Source organism: Urocampus carinirostris, chromosome 5 (genome assembly GCF_059441175.1).
Source record: "Urocampus carinirostris isolate Australia breed hairy pipefish chromosome 5, RoL_Ucar_1.0, whole genome shotgun sequence".
In the NCBI taxonomy this organism is placed as follows: domain Eukaryota; kingdom Metazoa; phylum Chordata; class Actinopteri; order Syngnathiformes; family Syngnathidae; genus Urocampus; species Urocampus carinirostris.
In genome coordinates this window covers 9,610,886-9,632,993 of record NC_142353.1, presented here as the reverse complement: position 1 = coordinate 9,632,993, position 22,108 = coordinate 9,610,886, and the positions used below count along the sequence as shown (strand labels likewise).

The 22,108-nt window shown below is 40.7% G+C and overlaps 1 protein-coding gene and 1 non-coding gene across 7 annotated transcripts in view; one reads left to right on the top strand and one right to left on the bottom strand.

Annotated features, from left to right (window-relative positions):
- The window catches only part of arvcfb (ARVCF delta catenin family member b), a 286,399-nt gene that overhangs the window by 199,539 nt on the left and 64,752 nt on the right, over nt 1-22,108 (bottom strand). For all 6 annotated transcript variants that reach the window (XM_088335601.1, XM_088335596.1, XM_088335598.1 and 3 more), the window contains exon 2: nt 7,881-7,953. The gene's annotated coding sequence lies outside the window, so the exon portion shown is untranslated. The remainder of the gene's footprint in view (nt 1-7,880; nt 7,954-22,108) is intronic.
- Nucleotides 14,888-15,072, top strand: LOC148365150 (U2 spliceosomal RNA). Its single transcript, XR_015850600.1, has one exon. It is a non-coding gene; the product is annotated as a U2 spliceosomal RNA (small nuclear RNA).

The following is a 22,108-nucleotide window of genomic DNA, read 5'->3' as shown; positions in this document are numbered from 1 at the left end:
GGTTCGGTAACATGGGTAACCGTGCCCAGAAGACGGCCATCTAGTGCTCGGGCGGTGATAGGAGTAGCGAGGGAATTCAATGGGATCTTGAGTTTGTGGGCGAGGGAGAGGTCCAAAATGTTAGCTTCGGCCCCGGAATCCACTAGCGCGGAAAGTCTCTGTGGGGAACCAGCAATCAGGAGATGCACCTCGAGGGAAGGTCGAGAGGTTTCGGAGGACGGGATAAGGGCAGAACTCAATCGGACGCCTCCGTTGTCCGACGAGCCCCCCCTTTTAACGGACACGTTGAGATTCAATGCCCCTTGTCGCCGCAATAAAGACAAAGTCCCTCAGAAACCCGCCGCCGGCGCTCTTCGGCCGATAGCGCTGCCCGATTAATCTCCATGGCTTCGTGAGTAACTGTCATCGGGGATCGGGGCGTTTGGAACCCATTTGGCTCTTTGGGCGAATTCGTCGGGAGTCGTATTGTTCTTCCCCTCTCCTGTCGCCGTGCTTGGACCCGACGGTCAATTCAGTGCAATGGCTTTGTCGAGGGTAGAAGGCGGAGTATGGAACACCAATTCGTCCTTCAAGTAATCGGCCAAACTGTGGAGATAAGCGTCCACTAACGCTTCCTCATTCCAATTACTCTGGCTAGCGAGTGTTCTGAAGTCAATTGAGTAATCGGCGACGTCTTTCTTGGCAAATGTTAAGCAGGGAGCGGGATGCGTCAGACGTGGCAGACCCAGTATCGAATACTTTCAGGATCTCCTGGGAGAATAGTGCAAACGAGGAACATGCCACCGATCCTCGTTCAAAGTCGGCAGTACCCCAAAGCTGAGCTCTCCCAGTCATGTGGTTAATGACGAACGCTACCTTGGTTCCCTCGGATCGAAAATTTCGGGGTTGGAGATCAAAAATTAGTCGACAGTTTACGAGGAGGGCACGGACTTGGGTAGGGTCGCCGCAAAACTTTTCGGGTGCACCCACATGGGGTTCTGCTGCTTCGGAGACATGCGAGGTAGGCAATGGAAGACTCGGCGGGGTTGTTTGTGGGCTCTGAGACGGGTTGACGGAATGCGGAAATGGTGACGTCAGTAATTTTGACAGCTGCTCAGACAGGCTCGCTACTTGCTGGTGGTTCTGAAGTAAGAGGTGTTGTTGCTGTTGCAGAAGACTTTGTTGCTGTTGGGCTTGTCGAAGAAGCGTGGCGACGTCAATTGCAGATTTCTGTACGCCGCTCTCGGCCCATTTTAGCCGCTGTAGGACGGTGGGAGACTCCGCGTTGCTGGATTCTTCCTTCGGAGGAACTCGCGCTGATCTCATGATTTTGGTTCGATTGTTCTGTCAGGCAGGACGAAAGGAAGACTGAGATCACTTGCGCTCGTTTCTTGACACCACGCATTGTTTTGCATTTGTTGGTCTGTCATTAATGTGCGTTTAAAAAATATATATGTATAAAAAAGTATACTGTCATTCTGTATGTTTTTTTTCCAGTCAAAGGACTTCGAGGGTATAATTTATTGCAAAGTGAATGAAAACAAGGCCAAGCTTCAGACTGCAGGGAAGCAAAAACTGAATGATAGTTTCTTCAAGTTGCCTCATTGCAGCATAGACAAAACAATACTACCTTTACAAATCCAGCTTATATTGGCATTTTTTCTACACAGAAATACAAAAAAAACATTCTTCACAGCAATTGCATAGAATACGCCACCGAAAAATGAACAACGTTTAGTTGTGACTTCTGCATACAAAGACATTCCCAAAAGGGGCTGTATCAATTTGTTGTAGGACTTGTGAAACTTTCCTACCAAAAGAAGGCAGAGAAGCTCGAATCAGACGATCTTCTCAATTTCATTTAAGTCATGACTCCCGCACGTAAATTCCCGTCTATATTTCCACCCATTGGTGTGTAAGGGTTGCCGTTTCCATCAGCAACGTGTGAAGGACGCCCATTTCTGCTTGCCACAGAGGAGATTCCCAGATTAGTCACGCTAGCTGTTCCTGTCTACGGCAACACTCAGCTGCCTCACGGGTGCATTTCCCGAAGCAACTCTGTCAGGCTTCATTGGAAACACAGCAGGCTATGTATGATCGACACATTCCATTTACTGATATACTGAGTGGGTACTGTATAGTATGTTGACACATACTACCACAATTGAAAATGTCAAAAAGTTTTGTTTGCAATATATTTCATCTACCCTCAGTCCTCACAAAATTCTGAGTAACATTAAATTATACAAGCAGAAAAATCCAATACAATGATACATCTACGTTCAAGATTTATTTGTTCCCAAATCGTGCTTTGTTCAAATCTTGAGCAACATTTTCTGATATGAAATAACTGAAAACCAATTGATCAGTTCTCGAGCTGATGCTGGTGGGGAGCGGTCTTGAGTAGTAATGTCTGGAAATTCATGTAACTTGAATTATCTCTTGTATGTCGTGGAAAATTTTGGGTCGAAATACATCTCGTACCTTGAATTTCTCGTATCTCGAGTAGGTTACACGTAGCGGTACGACTGAAAATATTTTTTCCAGTGACTGGTCTAAAATGACATTGCTCTTGCTCAATGTTTCTGTAATCACCAAGGCTCAGCACTAAAGGCTGGTCAGCCGTGATGAGTCGTTAACTTCTGCTAGTGATTTTTCTGAATTGACTTGGCCTAAAAAGGTAAGCTACACACTCAAGAGTGATGACCATTCAAGCATATGACACCTAAACATATGCACTTATATTTACCAATATCCATAAAATTTACAATTCTTGTTAATGAGGAGAAATACCGCTGCTTCGTGAAAAGCCCCCACCCCATTCCTATTCGAACCCCATGAAGATAATTAGGTGTGCTTCATACAGCTGATGGATGCAAAGTTGCACATTTTATTTATCCAAGCAAAATGGCCCGGACATTCTCCTTGGGCGAGGTTGTTGGGGTTGTTAGTGACTTGAGCCGAAAATGCCTCTTCCTCAAAAAGAGACGGAATTCCCATCACTAATCGCTGGTCTGAAAAGAACCCGGCTTAACTAACTCGCGAGTTGAATTGACATATAATGATGAGGCGACAATATAGCCGAAAAATGTATTCCTTCAGGATGGTCAGCATACGAACAGGTAGCGTTTAAGTTATACTCGAAAATAGAGGCAATGGACTGCCTTTAAAACTGGTTGAGAGGGATTAGTAGTTCAGTTTGTGCAAAACAAAATCTGAACTCAATTATTAAATGTTGCAGGCTTCATATAGATTGTACAATTAAAGGATTCAAAAAAATATAAACAAATAAAAAATACTGAGCTCAACAGATTTATGTCATTTGTTCCGGAGTGCATTGCCGTCTGGGTATAAACTGTTTTTTATTGACACTCAAGTTGAGCCTTCCATCTGGAAGACTATTGAAAAATGTGTGTGTGTTGTCAAGGACAACGTTTGCGGCACAGCTGTCCTATGTGTGGTTCCACCAAATGACGGCTATTCCACAGTAGGGCTGTAATGATTTGTCAACGTTGTCAACAAAAATCGATCATAGAAATAGTCAACAATGAATTCCGTTTTGAGAGTAAGGCATTAATGAATATAAGCTCTGCTGAGATTCACTCACGTGCAATAGTGTCTCTGTTTCGAGCGCCAACAAACAGAAATGATTGCGTCAACATCAGATTCGCATACAAACACTTCTAAAGTTTGGAGCATTTTAACTTGGATACAACGGATAAAAAGACTACTTAAAGGGTTTGCAAAGCATACCTTGTATCTCATGGCATTACCTTGGTGACGCATGAACATTTAAATAATGCGCCAGACAGTTGAATAAACTGGGGTGCGACTCACCTCGGAAGGAATCAAGTAACATCCAATCCAATTTCATTTTAAAGACATGGACTGTATGTTTCTATCTTACTATAAAAGAGAGCTTGAGCTATGCCAGACAGGGCCTACCATATTTAAAATTTAATGCATGCATTCTGAATAAAATACATTAGTCGTTAAAACGTTAAAAACAACACACATCTGTTGTTTTAACCGTTTGATTTCAAACTGTTGGGAATCGTTAAGTCATTTTGTCATAGACTTTGCAGTTATGTACTTCACAAATGTAGAACTTGTTTAATTTACTGTTCTACATCTGCTAATGAGCATATTTTTGGTTTACAGGGATGAAAATGTTAAGTGGAGTCGACATAGTTTTGTTTATGGACGTGTGTCTCTACTGACCGAATACTATGCGTTATTGGTTTTATATTTTAATTTTGTAATTAATTGTTAGTTAATTTATTTATTGTATTCAATAAATTATATATATTTCCATTGTAAACGATTTACTTTTGTTTCTTATCATTTGCTACATCATTGAATCAACTTCATGCTAAAAATGAGATAAAAATACTTATTCGGTTATTCGACTAGTCGTTTCAATAGTTGACTGTTGAAATAGCCGTTAGTTGCAGCCCTTTTCCACTGCCTTTTCTGTTTTTAACAAGCCATTTGAGTGACTTCCTGCCCTGCACCGTACTGCAAATGATTTAGGCTCTGAGTTTCAAAATTGTTAGCTCACCCTTGAGTTATCGCAGCGGGCAAGCTGCTGCAAGATGCAAAATTTCCTCAGGAATAGCCAAGACAAGTTTGTCTCAAGGATTTCCCAGAAGGATCTTTGTTATTAATGATATTGGCTTTACTATGACAAAGCAGAAAAGTAGGGGAATGAATGCTACGTAAGCTTTTAAAAGCTTGTGTAGGTCATTTTAATGCACAACCATTACATGTCAACCATAATTGGGCCCAAGCCAGCGGATTAATATGCATTCCCATACTATTAAAATGGATTTTCATCGAGAGGCTCAAGAGAGTTAATTAAAGCGTAGTGGAGGGGGACATTTTGAAAAGGGCTTGGATTTAACGTCCACACGACCTTGATTAAAAACAAGAGCACCTCTTGGATGGATTGTCCCTCTTTTCGGTGCGCTTCACAGAAGATTTATCACTCAGCGATGCGTGGAAGTTGGACCTGTTGCATGGGAACCGAAATTCAATTCGCTAAGGGCACAACTAAAAGATTAGTCAACCAATTATCGTACATGATGGCCACCCCGCACCTTCTGATTAGATAGGCAACCCAGGGCGGACACACTGAAGCACAAAGAATAACATTAGAGCGGAGTAAACAGTGGGAGCTCTGCTAACTCCTGAGTCTTGACATGCCTGTGAGTCAAGACCGCTGATAATATTGAGATCTATAAAAATCCGTGGTCAAAAAAGTGTTTGTGATTAGCGATAGCATAAAACATCTTGTTAACTTGTCTTAGGCAGCACGTTCAGAGACTGATATATTAGCTCTTATCATAACATTAGTTTATCATTCAAGCGTGTGTGTTTGTGGTTGAGAGCATAAAAAGCATGCACAAGTGGAAGGCTGAATGATTAGCTGTTATCAGAACATCAGTTCGTAAATCTGGCTCTAAAACAGGAGTGCCCAAACTTGTTTTAAGTTTTTACGTGCCTTTATACTAGTTTATGCTAAGTCTAATTGTGTTTAATGCACTGTTTGTTCTTGGTTTAAGCGAAAGAATAGTCATGCTAGTTGTGTTTAAATTCTAATTTACTGTAAAATGTTTTTGAGAGCTATTCAAGTTTTATTTGAATATATAACAAATATTCTTTGATTTTTTTTTTGCATTATATAAAATTTCATATGCCAATTTTTAGGCTTACAACAAATAAATATGTGTTTCAAATATCGGTTATCGGCCTCCTCTTAACAGTTTTGGTGTCGGCCCTGACAAAGTCCTATCAGTCAATCTTTAGATTAGGCGACAACTATTTTCACAATTTGTCGTTTAGAAATGTTTTCTTAACTAGTGGTTTGGGACCCAAAGGTGGGTCGCAGACCTATTTTCACAATTTGTCGTTTAGAAATTTTTTCTTAACCAGTGGTTTGGGACCCAAAGGTGGGTCGCAGACCTTTTTTTCTTTTTAGGGGGCGTACCTTTGCCTTGGCAAAAATATTGCTAAGAAGAAAAAAAACAGTCAATTGCACTCCTTAAGAGTGAATGGCGATAATGCCCTGCTTGATCCCATCTTCCTGTTCAGTCAATTGTTACAATCTTAATTGTGTTTGACAGGGATCACATCTCATCATATTGTGAATTTGTGTGTTTCATTTCTTTTTATGCCTATAATAATGGGTTCCAAGAAAGTGATTGATAAGTAAAAGTGGAAAACAGTGACAACAGCCATCGAGTTGAAGAAGGAAATGATTTCAAAATACAAAATGGCGAACGAGTCTGCCTCTGAAGTGACCAAACTGCACTCATTTTCATATAATTTTGCCAAATTTTGTTTCTTTGTCAGCTCCCCCTAGTCTCATGCTATGAAAAATAATGCAAAATTTCTTGTCCTAAGTTTTTTTTTTATGCACTTTCATAATTCATGTGTATTTGATTATTATTTTAATCAATATTGGTTGTTTTTATGCATTTTAACCACTACGAGGTGCTAATTCATACGCACTTCCCCTTTAAATCTCAACAAGCGAGCCATCCACAGCAAGGTGTCTGCTAGCCTGAATGATTCCTCCTCAAATTACAGGGCATTCAAGGAGATTTTCAAAGAGTGATTTGACCTCTTTTCAAGCCAATTTTCTGTCAGTCAGTCTACCGTCAGCCACTTATTCTCACCTTGATGTTACATAAAAGCAGCAGGTCTCAAAAAGTGGGGCGGGTCCCCCTGGGGGGCGCAAGGCTCTGTCAAGAGGGGCGCAGGCACGTTTGACTTCGGGAGAATTTTTTTTTTTTTAACTTTCCAAGAATAAAGTGCGATTGCACCTTCTCTACACTAGGGGGCGGTGGCATTCTCTTTGGCACTGCTTTGTTTACATTTAGCCTCCACTTAATTCAGTATAAACATTGAGTATGCAGTGTAGACAAAAAGTGGAGCAGGCCCTCAAGTGACTCAATGAAAAAATATTTAACAGAGATGCAGGAACAGAGAGACAGGGTAAAGAGCACTTCACTGTAACCATGGAGGGAAACAAGCAAAGACCGGTGTGCTTGCTTTGTTGAAAATAACGCCAGCTGTCACTCCAAGAAATTACAACCCAATGATGATACGTTTTTTTCAGCGAAAATGTGCCAAAGGACATTGATTTGGCATGGACAGAGGTGACGTGTTCCTACCAATATTGAGCAATCAAGGTTTTGTCCCTACTAATATTATGTCATCGATCCTGGGGGAGCGCGAAAGGATTTCTTCTTCCGAGGGGGAAGTGACAGAAAATAATTGAGAACCACTGTGTTAAAGCAAGGACTGCACCAACTGAGTCAGGGATACCCAACTTGTCTTTTTTGTCGCCACAGTCAAGCCTTTCAGTCATTGCTCACAAGGAGCGTCGTGGATGAAGTGGTCTGTGGACAAAGTCCGGTTCTCCTCACAATTATATGTTGCAAGATTTATAATGTGCTCCCTCATGCCAAAGCTTAAAGGGATTATCTCAGCCCAGGACAGGCCTTTTCATTGAGCTCCACAGAAGCACATCCCGTGTTGTATTGCAACGCAGCCATGTAGTTCTGCTAAACTGTTTTAAATTAAGTTAAATTCTTTATTTATATTAATGCTACTATTGCTGCTGCTTGGAACACTTAACTGTATGTTGTGTCTAGCATGTCAGTTGTATAAGCTGATAGGTCACTTGGATCTTTATTTAGTATTATCTTACTTTAGGACTGATCTGTGCATCTTTTTTGCGTCAATGTCTGTGTATCTGAGAGTGGTAAACTAAATTTCTCGTATTTGTATGTCAAGTACATCTTAGGAAATTGACAGATAAAATTGACTATAAATTTGGTACCTATTGAAGATAACACGCAGATACACGCACACACATGTGAAAAAAGACTCACCTTCTTCTGAGGTGAAAGGCCCATCCAAATATCAGCAAAGGAGGACATTTATCAGAGCAGGATCACAACCCACCTGTCAGACAGAGAGTTAACATCAGTCCGTCTTCCAAAAAGATAAGCACCTTATAAATGCACTTGAGATAACAGAAATCTTGAACCCAGCAGTGAATAATATTCAATAATTGGACGAGAAACACTGCACTGCAAAAGATATCTTACGATCCCAATGGCAGAAATATTTGCTAATTTTAAGATATATATTTTTTTATTTTATATGTTATATTTTAAAAATAAAAATCTAGAAAAATAAGAAAAATCATATTGAAAAATTGTCTGCAGCTATGGTCTCCAATGTAGTCCCCGCGGTCACCAGGGTCCCCTCAAAGGAGAGCTGAGGTGCCCGCTGACTTTTTCTGAAAAAAGCTCACCGGTGCTGGATCATTGGGATTTTCTAGTAAAATGATTGAATTTTTTTAGTGATTGACTGAGTGTCTTTAACCCTCCGTCCACTAATTAATTATTTGAAACATAAGCGAAAATACCTCAAATACCTAATCCCCTAATTCAAGAAATGTGTATTTATTTTACTTAACATGAGTCTCACCTGGAGATAGCAGACAATATTGTCTGCCATCTTGCTGCTATGGGTACCCCAAACATCCAAAACTTTGGGTACATGTTATATGGATAAAAAGCATTTATGTTTTAGCATGTTTTGTTTTTATCCTGCACAAGAAACAGAGTATACAAGGCTGTTCTTAACTAACTCCCTCAATCAAAGAATGTATAATAACCCCACGCTGTATCGCAGTTTACTTGTTGCAGTTTCACTACTTAGCGGATTTTCATCGTGCATTGTAATGCATTTTTATTTAAAAGCGCCTTTCAGGCCACCCAAGGACACTGTACAGACAATGAGAAAATACAATGTAAAAAAAATTGTAAGCGAAATATTAAATAAAAACAAGACATAAAATCATAAAAACATGGAGAAGCTATGTGTTGTCGGCAGTCCTGAACAGGTGTGTTTTTAGACGCGACTTAAAAGTGGAGAGAGTTGTGCAGTTTTGGAGGTCCGGAGGTAGATTGTTCCAAAGCTTTGGAGCAGCGCGACTGAAGGCTCTGGCTCCCATGGTGCTCAGGTGGGCAGGGGGCACTGACAGTAGGAGGGAGGACGAGGATCTGAGGGAGCGAGTGGGGACGTGCACCTGGAGAAGGTCGGACAGGTAAGGAGGGGCCAGGTTGTGAATGTCCATATACTGTATGTATATAGGATCAGTTTGTAGCTGATGCAATGTTTAACAGGAAGCCAGTGTAGCTGTTGGAGAACGGGGGTGATGTGCTGCTGGGAAGATGTTTTTGTGATGATGCGAGCAGAGGCGTTTTGAACCAGCTGAATTTTATGGAGGGACTTTTGAGGAAGGCCGAAGAGGAGAGCATTGCAGTAGTCAAGGCGGGATGTGACAAGACCGTGGACGAGAATAGCAGTGGTGCGGGGGGTGAGGGAAGGGCGGAGTCTGGTAATATTGCGGAGGTGGAAATAAGCAGTGAGGGTGATAGTGTTGATATGTGAGTGGAAGGTAAGCATGCTATCCAGGATGACACCCAGACTCTTGACCTGGGAGAAGGGGGACACTAAGGAGCTGTCGATGTTGAGAGAGAAATTGTTTACTTTGGATAAAGTGGATTTGGTGCCAGAAAGGAGGATTTCTGTTTTATTGGCATTTAATTTAAGAAAGTTTGTCGTGAACCATGTTTTGAGTTCGGAAAGGCAATAGGTGAGGGAGAGAGGTGGGAGTATGGAGTTTGGTTTGCAGGAGAGGTAGAGTTGGGTGTCATCAGCAAAGCAATAAAAGTGGATATTAAATTTGCAGAGGATTTGACCAAGAGGCAAGAGGTAGACAATGAAGAGAAGAGGACATAAGACAGATCCCTGGGGTTGCCTGAGAGACCTGGGGGTTTTGTTGAAATTTGTCTTAAAATGTATCTGGTGTGTCTCTCTCAAAAAACAAATCAAAATATTTTGCTATAATGGCTCTTTGGGTCAAAAAGGTTCCCGACCCCTGCTGTACAGTCATAGCGCCTTCCCACAAATACACTTATGAGAGGCGAGAAGTTGGAATGGCTGCACTCAGGACACGATTGACTGAAAAGCAATTTGCCTTTTGAGTTAATAGGGCAAAACCTGAAGGGGGACAGTCCAAGGTTGGGGATGGGTAATCCAAAAGAGCAGAGGGATTGGTTGAGGATGTCAGCGGGTAATACCGTCTCGTCTGACCAACTGGATTTCACGCGTGGCTAACATGGCAAAAACCCACACATGTGAGCACATACACACAATTTGTACTTTTTTTTAATCCTAGTTGAGACATTCCAATGACATGATGCATTTTCTAGCCCCCTTACCCTAACAATAACCATCAAAATGGATTGCCTAACCCCAAAATGCTGAAATGTTTCTGGTTCCATATTTGGATATTTTATGTAAATATGTATGTAAAATGTATGTAAATGGTACTCACGTACATGCTGTCTGCACTATGCTTGTTCACTGCTCAAACAGACACCGCACAAAAAAAAAAAAAAAAAAAAACTGAAAACTCATGCCAACACTACCTCATACGAATATAATGTTACTCATGTCTTGTTCTTGCACATGCCGACTGCACTACGTTTAATGCTCAAATTGCACAATGTCTGACCATTTCCTGTTTCTGCACTATGATGTCTGTTTGCACCAATGCATATGCTGACTATTTTTGCACTATGATGACTTTGCACCAAATGCAATATTGCACAACCGTTACGATACCAACGTTATCACGACAACCCTGTATGTAACATCCCACATGCCGACATTTCTTGTGTAAATACCATGTAAATTATAACTATAGCCTTATCCCCCTTGTCTTATAACATTATCTTCTCTGTTCCTTTATCTTCTTGCTCATACCTCACTATGAATGTGTAAAACTGGAGTGTCATGCCCAATTTCGTTGTCACAATATGTTAGCCCATTTGTAGCAATGACAATAAAGGTATATTCTATTCTATTCTATTCTATTCTATTAGATGCTTTGTACCCACCTCTTTGTTTGCTAATTTGGTCTTAGTGTTGAGAATAAATACAGTCCTTGCTTTAAGCAACTCTGATTCCCCCCAATTGATTACCCCCAAATGCTGAAAGGTACCTTATGTTGTACTAACTGGACCTCTTTTGGATACGCCAACTACTTAGGTGGTACAGCTCACTTTATAGACGACTGGTGCCTGCGCTCAATATCTCTATCCGTTAGTAAATCCACGGAACGGCGTTACGCACATGCTTGTGCACAGCACTTTGAAACAATTGCAAAAGAATGCAACATTGACAAAAAGGTCACAACTCTTGGCACAGACAGTGCTCGAAATATGACAGCTGCTGTGAGACAACTGCCATATCTTCCTTGTTAACGCACATGCTATACAGAGAGCTGGTCATTGTTTCACTTCATGACAGCGACTACAGCCATTGCAGAACTATATAAAAATGTTAAACTAAGTGCTTCTTAAGAAATGTTTTGATTCATAAGGAATATCTATATAAGCTATTGTTGGCAGCTTTGCAGCAAAGTCTACTGCTCTACAATGTTTACATAAAGAAATCTTTTTTTTTTAAAAGTTATAAGTAGATTTCTAATAAACTTAATTTTAAGTTGACACTGAAATGACACTTCAAATTATGCAAATATTCTAGTGAATCTAATTGAACCTACTGAAAATGTAACTCGGGAAATTTAATAAATGTCGAACTGTACGTACGTACGTACATACATACGTACACATACACACACACACACACACACACGTACGTACGTACATACATACATATACATACAGAGAGAGAGAGAGAGAGAGAGAAAGAGATAGAGAGATATGGGTTTTGGGGGTTTTTTTTGGTCCTGTATGGCTCTTTCAACATTTTGGATTGCCAACTCTGCCCTAACGCCAACCAAATTCAAACTCACATTAACTGTAAGACCACTGCTATATCATCAAAAAGGATCCATCCACATCAACATCACTAAAATAGGGACTATTTGGATTCCACAATAATAGTAAAAACACAGAAAAAGGCTCTAAGATGCAAACAAATATGAATACAGGAAAACATCCCGGCCAAAAATGATGCACTAGCTCTCCAAATACAAAACCGCCCATCTTTGAAATGCCTCCCTGTCCTGTTTCTAAAGCCTGTGTTTACCCTACCCTGACGCTCCATTTTCCACCCCCCATGAACCCAACAGACCCCATTAGAGCAAACACACACTGCCAAATTTTAGACACCAATGCCTGACTTTTTTGTCACACCCTGATGGGCAACTCGGAAGTGTGACTGGGCAGAAACATCCAGGCAGCCCCTGGCACACTATTTAAACCGTAGATGATTTGAGAAAGGTGAAAACAGAGGAGAAAAGCCAGGAATGGACACACAAGGGGATGAATGACTTCCACTCGACCAAGTGTGAGACGTGAACTCCAGTTTTGTTCGGATGAATGCACTGGTCATTCTGCAGCTAATATAAAGTGCGTGTGCACATGCGCCACTGCAACCTGGTTATATTTCTCTGTGAATTATATGCTTCTGGTTTAGCCCTCCTGGAACGGGAAAAAATGGGCAGGAAGTACACTCCATATTTTACGCATGGAGTGCTATTTGCGATTGCGACCACGAAATTGCCACTTTTGGTGAGTCCATAAAAGTTAGACTATCAAATTGGAAGTTCAGCCCAGGTCTCTAAACATGATGCTGTATAGCATCTCGTCACCCAGTTAGGATGAGAAGGCGGTGGGGGGGAATTTTGGATCATATGGGCTCCGGCTGCATAGTCGACTAATAATGGCCTCGCAAGCGGTAAAACTGTACAGGGACATCTGGGAAAGCACTATTTTGAAAATACCAACAAAGTATATTTTATTATATCATAAATGTGAGTGATCCAAATGTGCATCAGTTGAGTTTTTGAAGTCTGGGTTTAGATTTATCATTTTCTTTTGGCTGTTACAGGAAGGACTTTGATGTAGGGTTGAAAGGAGAAAAACAAAGCGGTAAATAAACACTTCTCTATCTCAAGCAAATGTTTTTTTACCATAGTAACAAAGTTATTGACGTGGTGCAAACAGGATGACAAGAATCACTGCTGTGGTTTGTCTTTTCAAAAGTTCAATTCAGGGAAGAGATGACCAGACATGGAACATTTCAACCTAAAAAAAAACCACACTTGGCAGTTTGCAGGTCATGGCTTTAAAACATGCTGTAAATTTTTCTCTAGTGCCATCATAAGGGTGTCATCAGTAACACATTTGTATGCGGTCCACAAAGGTTAAACCATACGACTTTGCTTTGATGTATGCCACCATTATACAATGTTGAAGTAAAATAATTAGCGTCGTTCTTGAAGGTTTTTAGAGAGACTTTTTTGAGGGATCCAGTAAGCTGTAAAAATTGCTAGGTTTTGCCATTGATTGACCCAATTGGGGGGAATCAGGGGTGCTTAAAACAAGGACTGTATGTATTCACAACACTAAGACCAAAGTAGCAAACAAAGAAGTGGGTACAAAGCAACTAATAAAATATCCAAATAAGAAACCAGAAACAAAAAAACAAACCTGACAAGTAGTTCAAGCTAGAAAACAATGACCGAAACTGGAAATGACAACTGCAATGAGCAAAGTAACAAAGAAACAAACACAAGAAACAAACACAAAAAAAACCTAAAGTAATGACAGAATGAAATTCCACAAAGACCCGACAGCGCACACTATTCAAAATGTCCTTTTCAGAGCAGGGGTCAGAAACATGCAATGTCAAAACGATATCGATTCACATATGGTTCAGTAGAGTATATATAGGACACAGTTTTTATTGCAGTTTAAGGTCTTGGTATCCCACCAAAAGACCCCGATGGGGCAGTAAATCTGTAAACAACCATTCATATCGAAGCTCATTAATCAATCTATGTGAATTCTTGTGATTCTTTATGATAAAAGGCAACAAAAACGTTTTTACCCAAAAGCCCTAGAAAAGCACCTAGAGCAGTTTGACTGGGTGAGCGGTAGCAATGGGCAGAGCTATATAGAGGGCACGCACACTTTTTCTCCTCGTCCAGCGACGTCTGCACTAAAGGTAAAAACAATTGTATCCTTGTTTGCAGTATTTTGTGACATTTTTACAAAAAAACTGTCCTTCTACCTTGTTTTGAAACCATTATTTAGGACAAAAATGGCAGTCAAAATGAGCCTGAACACCTCGTGAGGGAGACACATTATAATAATAATAATAATAATTTCCTTTGTATTGGGGCGGCAGTAGCTCAGGAGGTAGAGCGATCGTTTTATGATTAAGGGATCCCAGTTCGAATCCCGGCTTGTCCGTGTTACATATCGAAGTGTCCTTGGGTAAGACATTGAACCCCCAATTACCCCCAATAAGCAGGTTAGCGCCTTGCATGGCTGCACAGATCACGGCCGCTATTGGGAAATGTGAAGCACAATGTAAAGCGCTTTGGGAAGTCATTGACTTGAAAAGCGCTATATAAATGCAGATCATTTCATTTCATTTCATTTCATGTCATTCTTTGTAACAATGTACACAGAACGAAATGTCGATACACCTGACCCGTTGTAGCGAGCCGATGCAGCCGCAGCCAACAAGTGCTATATTTATATTAATATGGGACGAAGGCTCTGGCATTATTATTTTATAGATGTTATCAAATCATCAAACATCACGAGATCAAATTAAATGTGCTGAATGGTTAGCTTTTGTCTGGAGAGTGGGTCTGGCAGTTTGGTTGAATTTTGTCTTGAAATATATGATGTGGCTCTCACTGAAAAAAAAGACTCAAATTATTCTTGCTTTTATGGCTCTTTGGGTCAAAAAGGTTCCCGACCCCTGTTTTAAAGGGTTCAAACCCCGGTAGGGGCCCTCTAGTGGTTGGAGGCAGAGAAAGACTATACTCTTAGGGATCATTTCTATAGTTTTTGACTTGCAATAATTGCATTGCGTACCATACAGTGGCAGTATCGTAGTTCTGAATTTGTATACTATGTATTGGTGATTTTTGCAATCCGGAGATGGAATAAGAGCTTGCTCTGTCCACTCCACGCATCGGCCCGGTATTGCAGTACCTCCGGGAACGGTGCATTCGCAATGATCGCAGCAAGGCTTTAAGGCTAGGACCTTAGCTTGGCCTTTTGGCTGAGAGTAAGAGTCCCGGCTCCTAGGCTTTGCAGCGTATTATGAACTGACCGATAACGGATAATGGATAATGAATAAAGAAGACAGATCAATAACCCTTAAAAAATCCCATTTCCATACAATTTTTTACATCAGCATCTCAAATTTACAGTCCTTTGCTGGACAAGTTTGAATGTTTTACAGTCTAAACAACATTAAAAAGTACCCAATGTCTTAATATGAGTATGACAGTCAGATTTTCCCCCTCTTGAATGCTTTTTATATTAATTAAGATAAAGTGCAGTTATTTGTAATTCTAAATATCTATCCACAGCATTTTGTGAATTAAAAAATAGCAGAAAAATTCGAGCTGGGTCAGCAAGTTGGTTTCCTGCTGTCAACTGAGATTGATTTCATTGATTAAAGGCTCAGGATACAGACCAAATTTAGATAAGAATTATAGTAGCTTGTTGCCATGCATTAGTTATCTGATTTTTAAAAGAAATCGGGCTCTGCAGGGGCAGGTGAAGTTTTTGAGTCGCCAGGCAGCATTGGGTTAAAAAAATGGCAAAAGGGAGGAAAACGATTATTGATTTGTATTTTTTTTTAATAACAATACAGTCTTGAATCGAATACTTTGGCAATGCATGAGGTAAAAAGATAATATAGGCATATATCTATTTTGGGCATTTGCCAAAAATGTTTTTTTTTTGCACGTTCCATTTTGGCAAAATAAGGTATTTTAGAATGACAGCGACAATATGACTTTTTAAAATACAAACAAAGACATTTACATCTCATCTCATCTCATTAGCCTTACCGCTCACGGGGGTGCTGGAGCCCATCCCAGCAATCATCGGGCAGTGGGCAGGGGACACCCTGAACTGGTTGCCAGCCAATCGCAGGGCACACGAGGACAGACAACTCGCTCGCTCATTCACACCTAGGGACAATTTGGAGCGGCCAATTCACCTGAAATGCATGTTTTTGGAATGTGGGAGGAAACCGGAGTGCCCGGAGGAAACCCACGCAAGCACGGGGAGAACATACAAACTCCGCACAGGAAGTCTGGAGCTGGATTTGAACCCACGCAGGAGGTTCCCAAGACATGAACTGTGCCGCACATGCGCTAACCACTGCGCCGCCGTGCTGTCTAAGACATTTACAATGGCATGTTATTTTATTAATTTATCTATTTAAAAAAAAACAATCCAAATTGGGTTTTAAACAGTCAAAGATGCATGTTTTTTGTTGTGTTTTTCTTTCGGAACAAACAATATTGGTTGTCTACAACAGTGATCTCCAACCTTTTCTGGACCATGAACTGGTTTCACAATATGTGCATGGACAAGCCCATGGGCGGCATTACTCATTCGTACTTTTTCTAAAATAATAAAAACAAGCTAAACAACAATGACAACATTATATAAGCAGTACCATAATAATAATAATAATAATACATTTTTATCATTAATAAAATTAATAACAACAATAACAATAACAACAACAATAATAACAATAATAATAATAATAATGAGCTTGAATCCGATGTGTAATAATGTACAACATTTGGATTTCCCAGTAACATTGCACCAAAATCAAATGACACGGGCAACTCTGTGCCAATTCACTGCAATACACTCTGGTCGTGATCGTAACATTTAAGACAAAAAAAACTTCGATCCGTTTGTCTAGTATTGTTAAATTTGGACGATAAGCCACGACTTTTTCCCCAAGCTTTGAACCCCGCGGCTTATGCAATGATGCGACTAATTTATGCATCTTTTCTAATCGCCGCCAGGGGCACCCAAGCAGTAAAGGTAAGAGTGAGGTAGGTGAAATGTATGTGTCAAGGAAGCCACAAGCTTAATGTAACTTTGCGCTTTGTGCATGAATAAAACTAGCATTAACAGACCATCATGGAAAAGGTGTCAATCGAAAGGGGAGTGCTATCGACCATATTGGGAATAATTTTACAAGTCTGTTCATTTGTGAACGGAAATAATTTGGCAAAACGAACGGATTACAAAAAGCAATGTCCAACAAATTATACAGTAAATGTTTCAGTATCTCTCTGCATTATCTGGTGTTTTGGAATAAATATTTTACACAGTTGGTTTCTATGGATTTTCCTTGATGTAACAAAACCATTTTTGCAAACATTAAAACAAGTTGAAGACGGCAAGTGGACATAATGGTGACTTACTTCGGCTTTGAAGTTTATGAGTGTTGTTTTAGACTGATCGTGATGTTTGTCTGATGAATATATCTAGAAATCTAATCCTGTTCAAAATGTCACCTTATCGTGGTGGGGCACTTTGTGCGTCTCCATGACCCCTAGAGCTATGTCGGCGGGAGTCTCGTACTCCTGGTAGGGTTACCCAAGCCGAACAGGTCAAAGGGTAGAGTCCAGACTAAGAGTGATCCCAAAAGCTGGTGGCGGCACGCTTTGAGGCGGTTTCCTACAGACCTGGATCCCGGCAGCCGCCTGCAGTTGTAGGAAGATGTCGGTTGTCTAGGGTCTCCCTTGCCACTGGAACCATCTTCTTTACAATCAATATAGTGGCGTTGGGGAAAGCGCACCCCTTACGCCACTTTAAAAACCATCATTGCGCAGGTATCCTCTTTTACCTGAGTCTCCGACCACAATCCAGGATCGGACTGTTCAAACATCAGCAGACTCACAAATAAAAGAAGATGGTCATCATTGAATCGATGGACAACCCCAAGCATCTATGAATGATCCTGAATCCCAAAAGTTTAAGCTGTTCAATGATATGTGGCATGACTTATTTTAGTGACTGGCGACATCGTACAGACACGTATTTGTTGATCAAAAGTTCGGTGTATATACCGTATATGTCAGAGCCAGAAGAGATGTAGACCCAAACGTGTAACGTTTCACACAAAGCTTTATTGGAGAATCGAGGAAGTCAAGTCCGGGGAAATAAACAACAGCGATCCGGTGGTCGCTGGGCAGGAGGAGCAAGAAGCTCACGGGATCAAAGCGTGTTCGGAATGCAAAAATTGGTCAAGTAGGCAGAGCGGGAGATCGGAACGTGGTCGGTGGGCAAAAACGGGTCAAGTAGCCGGAGACGATCGGGAAGTCAGGGACAGGCAAGCAGGATACAGGTGAGGACGGGACAGACGGGAGCCAGGGTCATATAGTGCTTGCCTTGCGTATGCGAGGTTCACTGACAGACTGACAAGGAGTGAGTGGAGTACTAAGTTTAAATAGGAGGGGAACCAATCAGGCAACAAGCAGCAGCTGGAGCCAAACGAGCGGGCACAGGTGAGGGCAATGAGTAATGATGACAGTATATTATGTAAACTCTTTCTGTGTATCATCTTTTTTTGTAAATATCTAATGATTCAGTGTGGGCGCATGCTGCTTAGTCAGGTACAAAAGGTTTTTTCCTTTAAAAATGTACTGGGTGCGGCTCTATGGTCAGAATTTTACAGTAATCAAAAATATGAACTCGCAAGATAAACCAAACCCAGCAAAAAGTGTGTTGGTGTTCTTGACATATGGAACCATCCTCAAATTCCATTACCAAGGGTTTATTTACTACTTTGTAACTTGACTCAGTGGGCTGCAGTTTACCATTCTCCACTCCTATTGCCTATGGCTGATATCAAAGCACAAACAATTTAGTTTTAATCAATGCTCGCGGTATCCTCGCTTCCAACGTGACAGTTGCACAGCCAAACAGGCAACTGCGCCAGTCCGTGCAAACCAATCTGATTTTAATTGAAACGCACCGCCTGAAATCCCTTGTTCGCATTCAGTAAGTCTAGCGTCGTCAGTAAAACAAAATTAGGCAAAAAAATAATGGAAGTTATTTCTGTGGCCGTTGTCTGTCTTATTACCAAACGACCCACGTCCAGGTTCCGTCCTTAATGGTGCGGACCACTGCTGCACAGTGCTCCCTTACTCTGCGGAAATATGGCATGCACCCACCTGTGATAGGTGAATTTCTTTTAAGTTGACGTCTTAAAAAAGCAAACACATACTTAAAGTGAAGGGATTGAGCTCTGCATTTATTAAGCTATAAAGTCTCTTCAATAATTAAACTTACACACCATCGATTGGAATAACAATTAGTCAACTAGTGTTACCGTATTTTGCGCACTATATGGCGCACCGTGTTATAAGGCGCACCTTCAATGAATGATATATTTTAAAACTTTTGCCATACATAAGACGCACCCCATTATAAGGCGCTATAAGTGCATGCTGGTTTAAGATCAGGTAATTGTGCAATTTTGTAATTGTAATCCTGTGCAGTCCTTCGAGACATTTTTGTGATTAAGGGCTATTTACGGTAAATAAATGTGACTTGACTTGACTACAGTAGAGAATGTAGTTACGTTATGCAACCTCTAGATGTTGCCACGCTAAGGGGAATGTCAACAAAACATTCAAAATGGTCAAACTTTATTGTTAACAAACAAGCTTTCCACAACTCCATTCACTCCCAAAATAAATAAACAGCCGTTTTATTATTTTCTCTGAGGTAAAGCATTTTCGTGACACATCTTTAACATCTTTGAACAACATCAAGGCATATCATTTTACTTTTATTCCATTTAGTCAACACGCAAAAAAAAAAAACGTCTGATACTGTTATTTTAAATGAAACGTTAGTGCAATCGCAATAAAGTGACACTCGCAATGTGCAAAAACAACAAGTGCAAAACAATAACAATAAAGCAATAACATAATAACTGTAAAATGTAAAACGTAAACACACAAAAGAAAAACAAAGATCACTCTATAAGCTCCTCATCGACGAATCCCTCGAATTCTTCTTCTGCAGTGTTCGAATTGACCATCTCAGTGAATGGGCCATCCAACACGTCCGGCTCCGTTTCATCAAGGTCGTCATGAATTGAGTCAGTGTCGCTGATGTTGTCTGACTGTTAGGGGACAATTCCCGTCTTCTTGAAAGCTCGGACCACAGTTGAGACTGATATATCAGCCCATGCATTTACGATCCACTGACAGATGGTGGCGTATGTCGCCCGGCGCTGTCTCCCCGCACGTATGAAAGAGAATCGTTGTTTAATATTTCCCAGTATGCACAGCGCGAAAAATGGAGTCGGCGGCTGTTTCTCGTAGTTGCAAGACCTTGCGAATTTAATATTGAGCCATATATAAGGCGCACTGTGTTATAAGGCGCATGGTCAGCTTTTGAAAAAAATTTAGACTTTTAGGTGCGCCTTATAGTGCGGAAAATACGGTAGTCCTCATTTGAGACAAGCATAATGGCGTTGCCGGCATTCTACTTGGCCGAGGTTGTTGGGGTCGTGGTTTGTTGAAAAAGTGCCACCAGGGAGCGCCGAAACGCCCTATGCAGCTCCAGTGCCACTTGTACACAAAAGTAGATGATTATCATTTGGTTGGCGTTTATTGGGACTGTCTTGACACAAAACTTAGCTAAAGACACCCCCAGAGGCCTAAAGTACAATTGTATACATTTTCACGGAAATCTGTTCAGCCATTTCAGAGCCTATATACAAGCAGACACACACACACAAATCGGGATTTATAAAGAAAGAGTGAGAGAAAGGAAGCAGGTAAGAAGGCAAAGCAAGGAAAGAGACAGACAGACAGACAGACAGACAGACAGACAGACAGACAAATTTGGTTTGGATCGATTTATTAGATAAATTAGATTTTCGACTCTGTAAAATGTCATCGAATGCACCACAAGTAACACGCTAGTTGTGAGTGAGAAGCTAGTTCACTTGACGCAGCTAACGTTTTTGGGAGCTAAGAAACTTTACACTTACAGACTGGAGTGTTTCATGTCCTTTACATATAGAAGGCAAGTTTGATCAATACTACAATCAGTTTTACATTTTAATCTACTTATGTGCGTGTAGGTGATGTCATGTCATGTTTGTCGAGGTTAACATTTGAGCTACTATGCGAACAGTGTGTTTCACATGATTTGTTATAAGTGAAGCAAAAAGTATAGTGGGAAAGCTGTAAGAGCCTCAGTCACCTTCTGTATGCTACCAGATCTTTATGGCCAAACAGTAACTCAGGGCTTAGTGACCTTGGTCAAGGTTGATAAGCATCCCCTGAGTTTACTGCAAATGGGATCAAGTGATAGAAGGGGAAGCGCATGAGAGTGCGCTAGTGTTGTTTTTGGTGGGGGAAGGGAGAGTCTTACTGGATTTCAGTCGCAACAGGAGTTGTCAACCATCTGGAGAGGAGCAAAGAACCCATAAGACATCCTGTTGCCTCATATGCCATTCAAAGCAGATAGTCGGCTTCTGTTCGGCTGAATATTATTAACACTGTGGAACTGCAACCAAAATCCATTTCTGAATTATTTTTTCCTCTCATTCAATTGAGACACACAGAAGAAGGAGAAAGCGGTGTTTGGGGAAATTACATGGTTTTCATTCTGGATGATTATTTTGCGCTAATCGAAAAATTATCTTATCACCAGAGTTGGGAAGTAACAGAATATATCTAAAGGCTTTTCGTAATCAGAATGCCAAAAAGGATATGTAGTTGTATTCTGTTACAGTTACCAAAAAATGTGTAATAAAAATAAAATAGTTGAAATAAGCATTCATTTGAAACAATATGCGCTGATATATAATTTGTGTCATACTTTCAATCACTGACACGAGAGACACAGAGAGAGATTAGCTTTACACACGACGTGCGCGAGCGGTATCTGTTGCATAATTCACAGACCAGTACCTTATCCACCACTCTAGGGGTGTCAGAAGTAAAAACACTTTTCTCTTTATGTGTATATTATTTCTCCTTCAATGTAGCACTCATTTTGTTGAATCAACGTGAGCCTGCAGACTGGTGTGCATATTGCGCACTACGCAGCAAAGTTGTTTGCTAGTGATGCGTTAAGGGACATTTTCTAAATTTGATTATTTTCTTTTTGTATTTGGCAGTTGTCACTATCCACTAATTGATCACTGTGTTGTTATATTGCGAGAATAAATAATCTGAATATTTTCAAGACGTCTG